Raw genomic sequence first — 13,431 nt, forward strand, 5'->3', positions numbered from 1 at the left:
CTACTCTGCACTCACTACTCACTACTCTGCACTTACTACTCTGCACTCACTACTCTGCACTCACTACTCTGCACTCAATTCTCTGCACTCACTACTCACTACTCTGCACTCACTACTCACTACTCTGCACTCACTACTCACTACTCTGCACTCACTACTCACTACTCACTACTCTGCACTCACTACTCTGCACTCACTACTCTGCACTCACTACTCACTACTCTTCACTCACTACTCTGCACTCACTACTCACTACTCTCCAGTCACTACTCACTACTCTGCACTCACTACTCTGCACTCACTACTCTGCACTCACTGCTCACTACTCTGCACTCGCTACTTTGCACTCACTACTCTGCACTCACTACTCACTACTCTGCACTCACTACTCTGCACTCACAACTCACTACTCTTCACTCACTACTCTGCACTCACTACTCACTACTCTCCAGTCTCTACTCACTACTCTGCATTCACTACTGTGCACTCACTACTCTGCACTCACTACTCACTACTCTGCACTCACTACTTTGCATTCACTACTCTGCACTCACTACTCACTACTCTGCACTCACTACTCTGCGCTCACTACTCTGCACTCACTACTCTGCACTCACTACTCTGCACTCACTACTCTGCACTCACTACTCAGCACTCATTACTCTGCACTCACTACTCACTACTCTGCACTCACTACTCTGCACTCACTACTCTGCACTCACTACTCACTACTCTGCACTCACTACTCACTACTCTGCACTCACTACTCACTACTCACTACTCTGCACTCACTACTCTGCACTCACTACTCTGCACTCACAATTCACTACTCTGCACTCACTACTCACTACTCTCCAGTCACTACTCACTACTCTGCACTCACTACTCTGCACTCACTACTCTGCACTCACTACTCTGCACTCACTACTCTGCACTCACAACTCACTACTCTGCACTCACTACTCTGCACTCACTACTCTGCACTCACTACTCTGCACTCACTACTCTGCACTCACAACTCACTACTCTGTACTCACTACTCACTACTCACTACTCTGCACTCACTACTCTGCACTCACTACTCAGCACTCACTACTCTGCACTCACTACTCACTACTCTGCAATCACTACTCTGCACTCACTACTCTGCACTCACTACTCACTACTCTGCACTCACTACTCACTACTCTGCACTCACTACTCACTACTCACTACTCTGCACTCACTACTCTGCACTCACTACTCAGCACTCACTACTCTGCACTCACTACTCACTACTCTGCACTCACTACTCTGCACTCACTACTCAGCACTCACTACTATGCACTCACTACTCACTACTCTGCACTCACTACTCACTACTCTGCACTCACTACTCACTACTCACTACTCTGCACTCACTACTCATCACTCACTACTCTGCACTCACAACTCACTACTCTGTACTCACTACTCACTACTCTGCACTCACTACTCACTACTCTGCACTTAACACTCACTACTCTGCACTCACTATTCTGCACTCACTACTCTGCACTCACAACTCACTACTCTGTACTCACTACTCACTACTCACTACTCTGCACTCACTACTCAGTAGTCTGCACTTAACACTCACTACTCTGCACTCACTACTCTGTACTCACTACTCTGCACTCACTACTCACTACTCTGCACTCACTACTCACTACTCTGCACTCACTACTCTGCACTCAATACTCACTATTCTGCACTCACTACTCACTACTCTGCACTCACTACTCTGCACTCAATACTCACTATTCTGCACTCACTACTCACTACTCTGCACTCACTACTCACTACTCTGCACTCACTACTCTGCACTCACTACTCACTACTCTGCACTCACTACTCACTACTCTGCACTCACTACTCTGCACTCACTACTCTGCACTCACTACTCTGCACTCAATTCTCTGCACTCACTACTCACTACTCTGCACTCACTACTCACTACTCTGCACTCACTACTCACTACTCACTACTCTGCACTCACTACTCACTACTCTGCACTCACTACTCTGCACTCACTACTCTGCACTCACTACTCTGCACGCACAACTCACTACTCTGTACTCACTACTCACTACTCACTACTCTGCACTCACTACTCTGCACTCACTACTCAGCACTCACTACTCTGCACTCACTACTCACTACTCTGCACTCACTACTCTGCACTCACTACTCTGCACTCACTACTCTGCACTCACTACTCACTACTCTGCACTCACTACTCACTACTCACTACTCTGCACTCACTACTCATCACTCACTACTCTGCACTCACAACTCACTACTCTGTACTCACTACTCACTACTCACTACTCTGCACTCACTACTCATTACTCTGCACTTAACACTCACTACTCTGCACTCACTACTCACTACTCTGCACTCACTACTCTATACTCACTACTCTGCACTCACTACTCACTACTCTGCACTCACTACTCACTACTCTGCGCTCACTACTCACTGCTCTGCACTCAACACTCACTACTCTGCACTCACTACTCACTACTCTGCATTCACTACTCACTACTCACTACTCTGCACTCACTACTCACTACTCTGCACTCACTACTCACTACTCTGCACTCACTACTCTGCACTCACTACTCACTATTCTGCACTCATTACTCACTACTCTGCACTCACTACTCACTACTCTGCACTCACTACTCGCTACTCTGCACTCACTACTCTGCACTCACTATTCACTACTCTGCACTCACTACTCACTACTCTGCACTTACTATTCTGCACTCACTACTCTGCACTCACTACTCTGCACTCAATTCTCTGCACTCACTACTCACTACTCTGCACTCACTACTCACTACTCTGCACTCACTACTCACTACTCTGCACTCACTACTCACTACTCACTACTCTGCACTCACTACTCTGCACTCACTACTCTTCACTCACTACTCTGCATTCACAACTCACTACTCTGCACTCACTACTCTACACTCACTACTCTGCACTCACTACTCAGCACTCACTACTCAGCACTCACTACTCTGCACTCACTACTCACTACTCTGCACTCACTACTCTGCACTCACTACTCTGCACTCACTACTCTGCACTCACTACTCACTACTCTGCACTCACTACTCACTACTCACTACTCGGCACTCACTACTCTGCACTCACTACTCTGCACTCACTACTCTGCACTCACAACTCACTACTCTGTACTCACTACTCACTACTCTGCGCTCACTACTCACTGCTCTGCACTCAACACTCACTACTCTGCACTCATTACTCACTACTCTGCACTCACTACTCTGCACTCACTACTCACTACACACTACTCTGCACTCACTACTCTGCACTCACTACTCACTACTCTGCACTCACTACTCACTACCACTACTCTGCACTCACTACTCACTATTCTGCACTCACTACTCACTACTCTGCACTCACTACTCTGCAATCACTACTCACTACTCTGCACTCACTACTCACTACTCTGCACTCACTACTCTGCACTCACTACTCTGCACTCACTACTCTGCACTCAATTCTCTGCACTCACTACTCACTACTCTGCACTCACTACTCACTACTCTGCACTCACTACTCACTACTCACTACTCTGCACTCACTACTCTGCACTCACTACTCTGCACTCACAACTCACTACTCTTCACTCACTACTCTGCACTCACTACTCACTACTCTCCAGTCACTACTCACTACTCTGCACTCACTACTCTGCACTCACTACTCTGCACTCACTGCTCACTACTCTGCACTTGCTACTTTGCACTCACTACTCTGCACTCACTACTCACTACTCTGCACTCACTACTCTGCACTCACAACTCACTACTCTTCACTCACTACTCTGCACTCACTACTCACTACTCTCCAGTCACTACTCACTACTCTGCATTCACTACTGTGCACTCACTACTCTATACTCACTACTCTGCACTCACTACTCACTACTCTGCACTCACTACTCACTACTCTGCGCTCACTACTCACTGCTCTGCACTCAACACTCACTACTCTGCACTCACTACTCACTACTCTGCATTCACTACTCACTACTCACTACTCTGCACTCACTACTCACTACTCTGCACTCACTACTCACTACTCTGCACTCACTACTCTGCACTCACTACTCACTATTCTGCACTCACTACTCACTACTCTGCACTCACTACTCACTACTCTGCACTCACTACTCACTACTCTGCACTCACTACTCTGCACTCACTATTCACTACTCTGCACTCACTACTCACTACTCTGCACTTACTACTCTGCACTCACTACTCTGCACTCACTACTCTGCACTCAATTCTCTGCACTCACTACTCACTACTCTGCACTCACTACTCACTACTCTGCACTCACTACTCACTGCACTCACTACTCACTACTCTGCACTCACTACTCACTACTCTGCACTCACTACTCACTACTCTGCACTCACTACTCTGCACTCACTACTCTGCACTCACTACTCTACACTCACTACTCTGCACTCACTACTCAGCACTCACTACTCTGCACTCACTACTCTGCACTCACTACTCACTACTCTGCACTCACTACTCACTACTCTGCACTCACAACTCACTACTCTTCACTCACTACTCTGCACTCACTACTCACTACTCTCCAGTCACTACTCACTACTCTGCATTCACTACTGTGCACTCACTACTCTATACTCACTACTCTGCACTCACTACTCACTACTCTGCACTCACTACTCACTACTCTGCGCTCACTACTCACTGCTCTGCACTCAACACTCACTACTCTGCACTCACTACTCACTACTCTGCATTCACTACTCACTACTCACTACTCTGCACTCACTACTCACTACTCTGCACTCACTACTCACTACTCTGCACTCACTACTCTGCACTCACTACTCACTATTCTGCACTCACTACTCACTACTCTGCACTCACTACTCACTACTCTGCACTCACTACTCGCTACTCTGCACTCACTACTCTGCACTCACTATTCACTACTCTGCACTCACTACTCACTACTCTGCACTTACTACTCTGCACTCACTACTCTGCACTCACTACTCTGCACTCAATTCTCTGCACTCACTACTCACTACTCTGCACTCACTACTCACTACTCTGCACTCACTACTCACTACTCTGCACTCACTACTCACTACTCACTACTCTGCACTCACTACTCTGCACTCACTACTCTGCACTCACTACTCTGCATTCACAACTCACTACTCTGCACTCACTACTCTACACTCACTACTCTGCACTCACTACTCAGCACTCACTACTCAGCACTCACTACTCTGCACTCACTACTCACTACTCTGCACTCACTACTCTGCACTCACTACTCTGCACTCACTACTCTGCACTCACTACTCACTACTCTGCACTCACTACTCACTACTCTGCACTCACTACTCACTACTCGGCACTCACTACTCTGCACTCACTACTCTGCACTCACTACTCTGCACTCACAACTCACTACTCTGTACTCACTACTCACTACTCTGCGCTCACTACTCACTGCTCTGCACTCAACACTCACTACTCTGCACTCATTACTCACTACTCTGCACTCACTACTCTGCACTCACTACTCACTACACACTACTCTGCACTCACTACTCTGCACTCACTACTCACTACTCTGCACTCACTACTCACTACCACTACTCTGCACTCACTACTCACTATTCTGCACTCACTACTCACTACTCTGCACTCACTACTCTGCAATCACTACTCACTACTCTGCACTCACTACTCACTACTCTGCACTCACTACTCTGCACTCACTACTCTGCACTCACTACTCTGCACTCAATTCTCTGCACTCACTACTCACTACTCTGCACTCACTACTCACTACTCTGCACTCACTACTCACTACTCACTACTCTGCACTCACTACTCTGCACTCACTACTCTGCACTCACAACTCACTACTCTTCACTCACTACTCTGCACTCACTACTCACTACTCTCCAGTCACTACTCACTACTCTGCACTCACTACTCTGCACTCACTACTCTGCACTCACTACTCTGCACTCACTGCTCACTACTCTGCACACGCTACTTTGCACTCACTACTCTGCACTCACTACTCACTACTCTGTACTCACTACTCTGCACTCACAACTCACTACTCTTCACTCACTACTCTGCACTCACTACTCACTACTCTCCAGTCACTACTCACTACTCTGCATTCACTACTGTGCACTCACTACTCTGCACTCACTACTCACTACTCTGCACTCACTACTTTGCATTCACTACTCTGCACTCACTACTCACTACTCTGCATTCACTACTCTGCGCTCACTACTCTGCACTCACTACTCTGCACTCACTACTCTGCACTCACTACTCTGCACTCACTACTCAGCACTCATTACTCTGCACTCACTACTCACTACTCTGCACTCACTACTCTGCACTCACTACTCACTACTCTGCACTCACTACTCACTACTCTGCACTCACTACTCACTACTCACTACTCTGCACTCACTACTCTGCACTCACTACTCTGCACTCACAATTCACTACTCTGCACTCACTACTCACTACTCTCCAGTCACTACTCACTACTCTGCACTCACTACTCTGCACTCACTACTCTGCACTCACTACTCTGCACTCACTACTCTGCACTCACAACTCACTACTCTGTACTCACTACTCACTACTCACTACTCTGCACTCACTACTCTGCACTCACTACTCAGCACTCACTACTCTGCACTCACTACTCACTACTCTGCAATCACTACTCTGCACTCACTACTCTGCACTCACTACTCACTACTCTGCACTCACTACTCACTACTCTGCACTCACTACTCACTACTCACTACTCTGCACTCACTACTCTGCACTCACTACTCAGCACTCACTACTCTGCACTCACTACTCACTACTCTGCACTCACTACTCTGCACTCACTACTCAGCACTCACTACTATGCACTCACTACTCACTACTCTGCACTCACTACTCACTACTCTGCACTCACTACTCACTACTCACTACTCTGCACTCACTACTCATCACTCACTACTCTGCACTCACAACTCACTACTCTGTACTCACTACTCACTACTCACTACTCTGCACTCACTACTCACTACTCTGCACTTAACACTCACTACTCTGCACTCACTACTCACTACTCTGCACTCACTTCTCTATACTCACTACTCTGCACTCACTACTCACTACTCACTACTCTGCACTCACTACTCACTACTCTGCGCTCACTACTCACTGCTCTGCACTCAACACTCACTACTCTGCACTCACTACTCACTATTCTGCACTCACTACTCACTACTCACTACTCTGCACTCACTACTCACTACTCTGCACTCACTACTCACTACTCTGTACTCACTACTCACTATTCTGCACTCACTACTCACTACTCTGCACTCACTACTCACTACTCTGCACTCACTACTCACTACTCTGCACTCACTACTCTGCACTCACTATTCACTACTCTGCACTCACTACTCACTACTCTGCACTTACTACTCTGCACTCACTACTCTGCACTCACTACTCTGCACTCAATTCTCTGCACTCACTACTCACTACTCTGCACTCACTACTCACTACTCTGCACTCACTACTCACTACTCTGCACTCACTACTCACTACTCTGCACTCACTACTCTGCACTCACTACTCTGCACTCACTACTCTGCACTCACAACTCACTACTCTGCACTCACTACTCTACACTCACTACTCACTACTCTGCACTCACTATTTTGCACTCACTACTCACTATTCTGCACTCACTACTCACTATTCTGCACTCACAACTCACTACTCTGCACTCACTACTCACTACTCTGCACTCACTACTCTGCACTCACTACTCACTACTCTGCACTCACTACTCACTACTCTGCACTTACTACTCTGCACTCACTACTCTGCACTCACTACTCTGCACTCAATTCTCTGCACTCACTACTCACTACTCTGCACTCACTACTCACTACTCTGCACTCACTACTCACTACTCTGCACTCACTACTCACTACTCACTACTCTGCACTCACTACTCTGCACTCACTACTCTGCACTCACTACTCTGCACTCACAACTCACTACTCTGCACTCACTACTCTACACTCACTACTCTGCACTCACTACTCAGCACTCACTACTCAGCACTCACTACTCTGCACTCACTACTCACTACTCTGCACTCACTACTCTGCACTCACTACTCTGCACTCACTACTCTGCACTCACTACTCTGCACTCACTACTCTGTACTCACTACTCACTACTCTGCAATCACTACTATACACTCACTACTCTGCACTCACTACTTACTACTCTGCACTTACTACTCTGCATTCACTACTCACTACTCTGCACTCACTACTCTGCACTCACTACTCACTACTCTGCACTCACTACTCACTACTCTGCATTCACTACTCACTACTCTGCACTCACTTCTCACTACTCTGCACTCACTACTCACTATTCTGCACTCACTACTCACTACTCTGCACTCACTACTCTGCACTCACTACTCACTACTCTGCACACACTACTCACTACTCACTACTCTGCACTCACTACTCTGCACTCTACTCTGCACTCACTACTCACTACTCTGCACTCACTACTCTGCACTCAATTCTCTGCACTCACTACTCTGCACTCACTACTCACTACTCTGCACTCACTACTCACTACTCTGCACTCACTACTCTGCACTCACTACTCTGCACTCACTACTCTGCACTCACAACTCACTACTCTGTACTCACTACTCACTACCCTGCACTCACTACTCACTACTCTCCACTCACTACTCTGCACTCACTACTCTGCACTCACTACTCTGCACTCACTACTCACTACTCTGCACTCACTACTCTGCACTCACTACTCACTACTCTGCACTCACTACTCACTACTCTGCACTCACTACTCTGCACTCACTACTTTGCACTCACTACTCAGCACTCACTACTCAGCACTCACTACTCTGCACTCACTACTCACTACTCTGCACTCACTACTCACTACTCTGCACTCACTACTCACTACTCTGCACTCACTACTCTGCACTCACTACTCTGCACTCACAACTCACTACTCTGTACTCACAACTCACTACTCTGCGCTCACTACTCACTACTCTGCACTCACTACTCTGCACTCACTACTCACTACTCTGCACTCACTACTCTGCACTCACTACTCTGCACTCACTACTCACTACTCTGTACTCACTACTCACTACTCTGCACTCACTACTCTGCACTCACTACTCTGCACTCACTACTCTGCACTCACAACTCACTACTCTGTACTCACTACTCACTACTCACTACTCTGCACTCACTACTCACTACTCTGCACCCACTACTCTGCACTCACTACTCAGCACTCACTACTCTACACTCACTACTCACAACTCTGCACTCACTACTCTGCACTCACTACTCTGCACTCACTACTCACTACTCTGCACTCACTACTTACTACTCTGCACTCACTACTCACTACTCACTACTCTGCACTCACGACTCTGCACTCACTATTCTGCACTCACTACTCTGCACTCACAACTCACTACTCTGTACTCACTACTCACTACTCACTACTCTGCACTCACTACTCAGTACTCTGCACTTAACACTCACTACTCTGCACTCACTACTCACTACTCTGCACTCACTACTCTGCACTCACTACTCACTACTCTGCACTCACTACTCACTACTCTGCACTCACTACTCTGCACTCAATACTCACTATTCTGCACTCACTACTCACTACTCTGCACTCACTACTCACTACTCTGCACTCACTACTCTGCACTCACTACTCACTACTCTGCACTCACTACTCACTACTCTGCACTCACTACTCTGCACTCACTACTCTGCACTCACTACTCTGCACTCAATTCTCTGCACTCACTACTCACTACTCTGCACTCACTACTCACTACTCTGCACTCACTACTCACTACTCACTACTCTGCACTCACTACTCACTACTCACTACTCTGCACTCACTACTCTGCACTCACTACTCTGCACTCACTACTCTGCATGCACAACTCACTACTCTGTACTCACTACTCACTACTCACTACTCTGCACTCACTACTCTGCACTCACTACTCAGCACTCACTACTCTGCACTCACTACTCACTACTCTGCACTCACTACTCTGCACTCACTACTCTGCACTCACTACTCTGCACTCACTACTCACTACTCTGCACTCACTACTCACTACTCACTACTCTGCACTCACTACTCATCACTCACTACTCTGCACTCACAACTCACTACTCTGTACTCACTACTCACTACTCACTACTCTGCACTCACTACTCATTACTCTGCACTTAACACTCACTACTCTGCACTCACTACTCACTACTCTGCACTCACTACTCTATACTCACTACTCTGCACTCACTACTCACTACTCTGCACTCACTACTCACTACTCTGCGCTCACTACTCACTGCTCTGCACTCAACACTCACTACTCTGCACTCACTACTCACTACTCTGCATTCACTACTCACTACTCACTACTCTGCACTCACTACTCACTACTCTGCACTCACTACTCACTACTCTGCACTCACTACTCTGCACTCACTACTCACTATTCTGCACTCACTACTCACTACTCTGCACTCACTACTCACTACTCTGCACTCACTACTCACTACTCTGCACTCACTACTCTGCACTCACTATTCACTACTCTGCACTCACTACTCACTACTCTGCACTTACTACTCTGCACTCACTACTCTGCACTCACTACTCTGCACTCAATTCTCTGCACTCACTACTCACTACTCTGCACTCACTACTCACTACTCTGCACTCACTACTCACTACTCTGCACTCACTACTCACTACTCACTACTCTGCACTCACTACTCTGCACTCACTACTCTGCACTCACTACTCTGCATTCACAACTCACTACTCTGCACTCACTACTCTACACTCACTACTCTGCACTCACTACTCAGCACTCACTACTCAGCACTCACTACTCTGCACTCACTACTCACTACTCTGCACTCACTACTCTGCACTCACTACTCTGCACTCACTACTCTGCACTCACTACTCACTACTCTGCACTCACTACTCACTACTCACTACTCGGCACTCACTACTCTGCACTCACTACTCTGCACTCACTACTCTGCACTCACAACTCACTACTCTGTACTCACTACTCACTACTCTGCGCTCACTACTCACTGCTCTGCACTCAACACTCACTACTCTGCACTCATTACTCACTACTCTGCACTCACTACTCTGCACTCACTACTCACTACACACTACTCTGCACTCACTACTCTGCACTCACTACTCACTACTCTGCACTCACTACTCACTACCACTACTCTGCACTCACTACTCACTATTCTGCACTCACTACTCACTACTCTGCACTCACTACTCTGCAATCACTACTCACTACTCTGCACTCACTACTCACTACTCTGCACTCACTACTCTGCACTCACTACTCTGCACTCACTACTCTGCACTCAATTCTCTGCACTCACTACTCACTACTCTGCACTCACTACTCACTACTCTGCACTCACTACTCACTACTCACTACTCTGCACTCACTACTCTGCACTCACAACTCACTACTCTTCACTCACTACTCTGCACTCACTACTCACTACTCTCCAGTCACTACTCACTACTCTGCACTCACTACTCTGCACTCACTACTCTGCACTCACTGCTCACTACTCTGCACTTGCTACTTTGCACTCACTACTCTGCACTCACTACTCACTACTCTGCACTCACTACTCTGCACTCACAACTCACTACTCTTCACTCACTACTCTGCACTCACTACTCACTACTCTCCAGTCACTACTCACTACTCTGCATTCACTACTCTGCACTCACTACTCTGCACTCACTACTCACTACTCTGCACTCACTACTTTGCATTCACTACTCTGCACTCACTACTCACTACTCTGCACTCACTACTCTGCGCTCACTACTCTGCACTCACTACTCTGCACTCACTACTCTGCACTCACTACTCTGCACTCACTACTCAGCACTCACTACTCTGCACTCACTACTCACTACTCTGCACTCACTACTCTGCACTCACTACTCTGCACTCACTACTCACTACTCTGCACTCACTACTCACTACTCTGCACTCACTACTCACTACTCACTACTCTGCACTCACTACTCTGCACTCACTACTCTGCACTCACAATTCACTACTCTGCACTCACTACTCACTACTCTCCAGTCACTACTCACTACTCTGCACTCACTACTCTGCACTCACTACTCTGCACTCACTACTCAGCACTCACTACTCTGCACTCACTACTCACTACTCTGCACTCACTACTCTGCACTCACTACTCTGCACACACTACTCTGCACTCACTACTCTGCACTCACTACTCTGTACTCACTACTCACTACTCTGCAATCACTACTATACACTCACTACTCTGCACTCACTACTCACTACTCTGTACTTACTACTCTGCACTTACTACTCTGCACTCACTACTCACTACTCTGCACTCACTACTCACTACTCAATACTCTGCACTCACTACTCACTAATCTGCACTCACTACTCTGCATTCACTACTCACTACTCTGCACTCACTACTCACTACTCTGCACTCACTACTCTGCACTCACTACTCTGCACTCACTACTCTGCACTCAATTCTCTGCACTCACTACTCACTACTCTGCACTCACAACTCACTACTCTGTACTCACTACTCACTACTCTGCACTCACTACTCACTACTCTGCACTCAACACTCACTACTCTGCACTCACTACTCACTACTCTGCACTCACTACTCTGCACTCACTACTCTGCACTCACTACTCACTACTCACTACTCTGCACTCACTACTCACTACTCTGCACTCACTACTCACTACTCTGCACTCACTACTCTGCACTCACTACTCACTATTCTGCACTCACTACTCACTACTCTGCACTCACTACTCACTACTCTGCACTCACTACTCACTACTCTGCACTCACTACTCACTACTCACTACTCGGCACTCACTACTCTGCACTCACTACTCTGCACTCACTACTCTGCACTCACAACTCACTACTCTGTACTCACTACTCACTACTCTGCGCTCACTACTCACTGCTCTGCACTCAACACTCACTACTCTGCACTCATTACTCACTACTCTGCACTCACTACTCTGCACTCACTACTCACTACACACTACTCTGCACTCACTACTCACTACTCTGCACTCACTACTCACTACCACTACTCTGCACTCACTACTCACT

Source organism: Lissotriton helveticus, chromosome 3_2 (assembly GCF_964261635.1).
Source record: "Lissotriton helveticus chromosome 3_2, aLisHel1.1, whole genome shotgun sequence".
Lineage (NCBI taxonomy): Eukaryota > Metazoa > Chordata > Amphibia > Caudata > Salamandridae > Lissotriton > Lissotriton helveticus.